The 6,049-nt window shown below is 56.2% G+C and overlaps 1 protein-coding gene across 1 annotated transcript in view; it reads right to left on the reverse strand.

The window, feature by feature from the left end:
* Positions 1-4,246, reverse strand: part of PLXNA2 (plexin A2) — a 143,364-nt gene extending 139,118 nt beyond the window's left edge. Inside the window, 1 exon segment of the mRNA XM_008638949.2 lies at positions 4,223-4,246. The gene's annotated coding sequence lies outside the window, so the exon portion shown is untranslated.
* Positions 4,247-6,049: the final 1,803 nt, after the last annotated feature.

The raw sequence follows: 6,049 nt of genomic DNA on the forward strand, positions 1-6,049 counted from the left end.
CTGCACCCGCCCCGCGCCAGCGCTCAGCCCCCCAAGCCCCTGCCCCGTCCCACCCAGAGCCCACCAGGAGTAACAGCCACACCGGGAATTCCAACGGGAGCGAGCCGGAACCGCTCAGCTGTCTCCTGCCTCTCTGGATTTCAAAGCTGCACTTGTCTGGAGAGCAACTGAGTCATTTCCTTCCCAGATCCAGCCTGTCGGACGGGCTCCAGCCGTGCCCGGAAAACAATAAATCCTTCAAGGATGTGTGAGGCCATATTTCACAGGGCTGCAGCGAGCCTGCCTGCCCCGAGAGCCCCTCAGCACCCCTGGATTCAGCACTGCCCCAGCCGAGATGTCCCACCCTGGCCCAGTCCCATCCCAGCTGTCCCCAAATCCCCAGGGCGCTGCTTTGGATGGACCCGCACAGGGATCAAAACCACCCCATCAGCCCTGAGTGGACACATCACCAAGATGGGCTAAGAACCGACCACAGAACTTCCGGGATTCCATAAAATACACAGAGGATGCCACTGGGAGAGAAGCTATGGTTGAACTTGTGGCAGGACTCCTTTGGCAAACCCAAGGGTACATCACAAAAGGAGTTTCGTCCAAAAACACAACAGAACAACTTGTGAGAACCAGCTGGTTCCGTTTTACAAATCCCCCCTTCACAACCACAGACTGCTCCTCCAGATCCCAAAAACATTCCTACAAAGCTCCAGGACTCGGGGGGCAAAGCCAAAACTCAACAATTGGAGCTGTCTCTGGCCCCAAACCTGTGGGACTTTCACCAAAACAACCCAGCCGAGATGCTTGGCCAAAAAGAACCTCCCAGAGCTGAGGAAAACCGGTGATCTTGGAAAATCCAGGAGCACTTCAGTGCTGCTTCCTTTGTCTGTTTGGAAGCCGGAAGCAAAGAGCAACTGAGTTCCATCAAGGATCACAAGACTTTTAACCAAATGATCTCACACGGATGAGAACAAACTAAATGACAAGGAAATTAATAGGATATCCCCTTCAGTAACACGATGGCTAAAGTAGATAATCTGCCCAAGTGTCATGTTTATAATGGGAATTTGCAGAGAATGAAGCAGGAATTTGCAGAGATGAAAAAAAGAGCCTAAATTCTGCTTCTTCTCATGTTAACATTTGCACAGTTTGTGACAAAAATAATGCTTTTATTAAAATCTTGGGAGGAGAAGGAAATTAAGCCAAAATTGTCTGGTTTTCAATAGATCTTTGCAGCTCAGAGGGTGGGAGAGCAGGTTCTGGTAGGGCAGGCGAGCTGCCCAGAGCCCTGTGCCAGCAGGACTCACCCCCAGGGAGACCACTCCTTTATTAAAAGTCAATTAAATCTCATTTCAGTGACACAGAGCTCATTGGCACCAGTCTGTGAGGCAGTGAATGGTTAAAACCCCAACACAGGTTGCTGAATTCACACTCAGAAGTGAAGAACCCCTTCTGCAAAGTCAGCGCAATCCCGCCCAACCTGTCCCTCCTGAGGCCAAACCTCCCAGTGACCCAGCACCCTGGGCTGGCCTTATTTTCATCTTTTATTTTTTTTTTAAACAAGTTACACAACACCCTTGGAAGTCCTTACAAGAGCCTCTGCTTTTGTTTCTCTCTGGGAATTTGTCCTGGCACCGCTGAGCCCAGCACAAGCCGCGGCCACCTCGACTCCAGGGAATTCATCTGGTGGAACCGATGGGACCGACTTGTCCCTGTCACACAGAACTTGTCCCTGTCACACGATTCCTGCCCTGAAAAGCAGAGTTACACAAGCCCTTGTGGCAGCACCTCATTATGGCCCGGGGGACAAGCACGGGGGCTGCTGCCTCTCTCTCCCCGTGAACTCGGCAAGTTTGGCCCGAGCTCCTCGGTTGCTATGAGATTTTTAAAGGCAGTCTGAACCTGTCACCACTGAGCAGGCTTTTAACACAATTCTCCTCCACCAGGCTCCACAGCTGCCAGTGGAGCCAAACACTCCAGGACAGAGCTCGTCCTCGCAGCTGCTGGAATTAACTCCTTGAGAACTGCAGAGAAAACTTCACAGCCAGGACAGAAGGATCCTGCAGTGCCCCTTTTTCTGCCACAGCATCTCCCAGCCAAGCAAATTGCTGGGGATGTTTTTCCATCTGGCCCTCCCACCTCCAGTCACACAACGGATGATGCCTCTGATGCTAAATTGATTTGGAAATCCAGAGGGGCAGACGGCAAAGGTCAGGATTTTTGGACATTTAAGGCAAACACAAAAGCGTTTCTCATTCTAAGGTGGACTTTGAAAAGCTCTTACTGTCAATTTGCTTACTCTGGGTTTATCATAGGATTCCAGAATGGTTTGGGTTGGAAGGGACCTTAAAGCACATCCAGTTCCCCCCCTGCCATGGGCAGGGACACCTCCCACTGTCCCAGGGTGCTCCAAGCCCCATCCAGCCTGGCCTTGGACACTGCCAGGGAAGGGACCTTTAAGGTCCTTTTCAACCCAAACCATCCCATGATTCTATGTTTTAACTCCAGTGCAGATTTCAAACCTGTGAAATGACAAATTTTAAGCATAAGAAAAATCAAGGCAGTTAGGAAACCTCCAGGCATGCTCCCTTTTCCTCCCCACCTCTTCACACTTCCATTAAAAATCAAAAGGAAATTCACAGGCTTTTCTCTTTTTTTTTTGTTTAAATAACATTCCAGGCTGTGACATAAGCCAGCAAAGACAGGAAATACGATCATGAGGGCAGAGCTCCATCCTCTGCTCCTGTCACTGTGACTTTTTGGGGACTTGGCAAATGACTGAGTAGAGGAGACAGCCGGCGTGTTTTATGGAGTTGAACTGTAACATCCCTGTTCCGCAGCCAACTCCCTGTTCCTCTGCTCTGACACCAATAAATCTGCCCAGCCACGGGGAACAAAGCTCTTCACACGAGCTGGCCACACGTGAACCCCTCAGATTTGGCTACCTGGGCAAGTACCCAGCCCCTGGGCTCTGCTATGTGTAAATATTCCCCAAAAAGAGGGAAAACACCCATTTCAGTACCGTCACCTGGGGGTTTAACCCTGCTACCAACACACTGCCACTCACCACAGCTTTCCCAACTGCCAGTTCCCAGAACCTCAGCTCTCATTCCGAGGGGGAAATCGCCACTTTGGGCTCGAAGGAAAACCCTGCCAAGGCAAGCTCGGAGAGCCCAGAAATCGAGACACAAATCCAAACAACTCAAAGCCTAATTTTAAGCGTTGTCCAAGTATTAACCTCAAAGGCTCGGAGCACAAACTCACTTTTTGGAAGCTCATTCCCAGGTGAACAAACCAAAGCAGGGTGATTCAGGAGCACCTGGAAAACACCTCCAGATTTCTGCCCTTCTCTTGCTGGACGCCCAGTGTCCTCCAGCAGGACCGGTGCACACACGAGGGATCAGCGCGGGCTCCCACCCGATGACAGAACCGCCACGGAGGAAGAACTGCACATGAATCTCCCTGGGAGGAACCTGTTCCCAGGCTGGCTGAGCCTGGAAATGACAGGAGGAACTTCTTCCACGCTGAGTCAGGGAGTGACGGCGGCTGCAGGGCTGCGGTGGCCGCGCTTCCTCCCCGGCGCGCGTCAGGAGCCGGCGGCAGAGCCAGCGCTGCCCCACAGCTTTCCTGTTTTCCCCGCTGCCTGCGGCTTCCCAGACACGGGACAGGGACACGGGGCTCCGGAGCCTGACACTGCAGGGGTTAAACTGCTGGTGTGGAAATGCTGTCAGAGGCAGACAGGAGCAGCAAGGAAAACGAGCTGTTTGCTTCAGCCTGTCCTGGGACACACCGGGAATGGCTCTCCAAGGACAGTCGCTCTCCCATCCACCGCCCCTTCAGTAGGAAAATGGGATAAGATTTGCCTGTGCATCCCAAGGGCTTCCCCCACACCCTGCAGCATTCCCACTGCTGATCCCCACGCACAAGTCAAAGCCAGGGCAGGTGGGAGCCACTGCTCCAGCCCTTGGAGAGCCCTGCCAGCCCCTCCAGGCCACACAGAGGGTCAGCGGCTGGGCCCACGCTCAGCCCTCCCTACCTATGCCCCCTTCTCCGAACACTCTCCTGCTCACACGGATTATTCCTGGTGCGGGTTCCCACAGAGGCTCCTGCCAGAGCAGCACCTCCCCGTGCTCCCACCAGGACGTGGCTGGGCTGTGACACACGGATGGCGTTGGTGGCCGTCACACGCACAGGGAGAGCTCACGCCACCGCGGACCCAACACCCACTCACCGCGCTCGGAGCGGCAGGCAGGCCGGACCCTGCCCTTCCCGTCCAGCTCCAGCCGTGAGACACCAGGCTCGAGCTCCAGCCCTGAGGCCCCACGGAGCCCCCAGCCCCCGGCACAGCCCCGGGGAGGCGCAGAGGAGCCCTGGGGAGGCAGCGGCGGCAGCGGGAGGAGGAGAGGTGAGAGGTCAGGGCAATATTTACTCAGATGTCACCTTTCACTTTTATGAAGTGGGGAAACGGTGCCGGAGCAGGAAAAGGGCTGCGAGGGACGTTCCTGCCTGGGAGGCTGCTGTGACGCCAAGCACAGCACGGAGCCAGCTCTGGAGAGCCAGGGCCTGGCTGGGGCAGGACTCTCAGATCCCTTATGGGGCTGGGGATGGGCTCCCAGGCTCCAGCTGGGAATGGCTGGACAGGCAGGAGCCCTGCAGAGCCTCTCCTGGGCTTCAGCAGGGCTCTCCCAGGCTCCCTCTCCCTGTGCCTTCGGAGATCATCGGGACTTTTTCATAACGTGACTCCGATACCTTTTATCTCCTGCTGTGAATGCAATTTTAGCCCAGGCAAAGCTGGATTAAATTTTCCTAGTAGGATACATTTATCTCGCTTCTCACTCCCCCATCCCCACCTCCCAGGTCGATTTCAGCCAAACAGAAGCTGCGATTACAGGGACAAACATGAGATGGGCTCTCTCTGATAAGGAGGGGAGGGCTCCTCTTTGCCAGCGCCCCATCCCTGGCAGCTCCCCCCACGCAGCATCCCGGTACCCAGCCCCTCCGAGCCCCACGGACCAAGCAGAATTCCCACTCCAGCGCGGCGGGGAACACGCAGCACACCAGGTCCACCACTGACACGTGTTGCACTCGTGGGCTTGGGAAACTTGTGCTTCCTTGGGAAAGTGCTGCTGGAGCAGCCTCGCCCCACCCGAGAGCTCCGCTGGGGCGCAGCGGGCAGAGGAGCCACCTTTCCACGGCCAAGGAGTGGGGACACAGCCACAGCCAGCCTGGATCACCCGGGAATGTCAAAAAAGCACCAAAAACCTCCTGTCCCCCCTCCGGTGCTGCGGTCAGCAAAGCCCCAGGTCAGATTTCCGGCCCCTGTACCCCGTGCCCCCATCGCCACCAGCCAGAGGCCGCAGCTCAGCGCGGCTTTGCTCCTGGCTGGGTTTGTGTTCGGTTTTTAGTTGGATCCAGAGGATCCCCTCTAGTGGGATGAGGAGGAATTTCAAGCCCACATCCCACCCCCAATCTCCCCCAGCTCTCTCTGTGCTGGCCGTGGGGCCCAGGGTGGGTGCTGGGCTGCCACGGGGAGCAGGCTCAGGAGTTACTCAGCTCATTTTGCCTTTTTTCCCATTGGAGGTAAATCCAAAGCCAGGCTGCAACGTGGATGCCAGGGAGGCAGCGCAGGCGGGGAGAGCGGAGAGAAGAGAAACACTGCAAACATGAGGATAAATCCCCTTCACAGCAGCAAAAAGAGATGATTTCCATCCGCCAAACACCTTTGGCCATAAGGGGCCACCTGGCCCGCGTGTGTCACCGGGCACTCCCCGCAGGACAGGGGTTGGAGGTGGCAGGGCCACCCTGTGCCACAGCAGCACGTGGGGACCGGGCGAGGCTCCCCCAGCCCGTGTCCCTGCCGGCGCCACCCCGCAGTAAATCCATTTATTTCCACTGCAGAGAGCGGCTCTGAGCACGGGCCCCGGGCGGCCGCCGCTGCCGCCCAAGGACAGCGCGCTCAATTCTGCTTTTGTTGCCGCTTCGCTTTTCATCCCCGGCTCCCCGCTCGGGCGCACAAAGAGCTCGTGGCCTCCTCGGACCGAACGCCGGCGAGTCTCGC

This window comes from Corvus brachyrhynchos, unplaced genomic scaffold (genome assembly GCF_000691975.1).
Source record: "Corvus brachyrhynchos isolate BGI_N302 unplaced genomic scaffold, ASM69197v1 scaffold338, whole genome shotgun sequence".
NCBI lineage: Eukaryota > Metazoa > Chordata > Aves > Passeriformes > Corvidae > Corvus > Corvus brachyrhynchos.